Consider the following 498-nt stretch of genomic DNA (forward strand, 5'->3'; position numbering starts at 1 on the left):
GACACTGTACAGGAGACAGGGATCAAGACCATCCCCATGGAAAAGAAATGCAAAAAAGCAAAATGGCTGTCTGGAGAGGCCTTAAAAATACCTGTGAAAAGAAGAGAAGTGAAAAGCAAAGGAGAACACATCTCTCTGTGTTCAGAGATGTGTTCACTTTTTCCTTTTTTATAGCAATTATCAGATTATAGAAATAAGTTTATACTTTTGTAAAAATGTAAGAAGCAGAAAAACTGACTTTAATCAAATAACATGGAGATAAACACTGCAGTGTAATTCTGCCCACCTTTATTATTAAAAATAAATTGTTTTCATGAAAAAAAAAAGAAAAGCAAAGGAGAAAAGGAAAGATATACGCATTGGAACACAAAGTTCCAAAGAATAGCAAGAAGAGATAGGAAAGCCTTCCTCAGCGATCAATGCAAAGAAATAGAGGAAAACAAGAGAATGGGAAAGACTAGAGATCTCTTCAAGAAAATTAGAGATACCAAGGGAACA

Source organism: Bison bison, unplaced genomic scaffold (assembly GCF_000754665.1).
Source record: "Bison bison bison isolate TAMUID 2011002044 unplaced genomic scaffold, Bison_UMD1.0 scf7180017864468, whole genome shotgun sequence".
Classification (NCBI taxonomy): domain Eukaryota; kingdom Metazoa; phylum Chordata; class Mammalia; order Artiodactyla; family Bovidae; genus Bison; species Bison bison.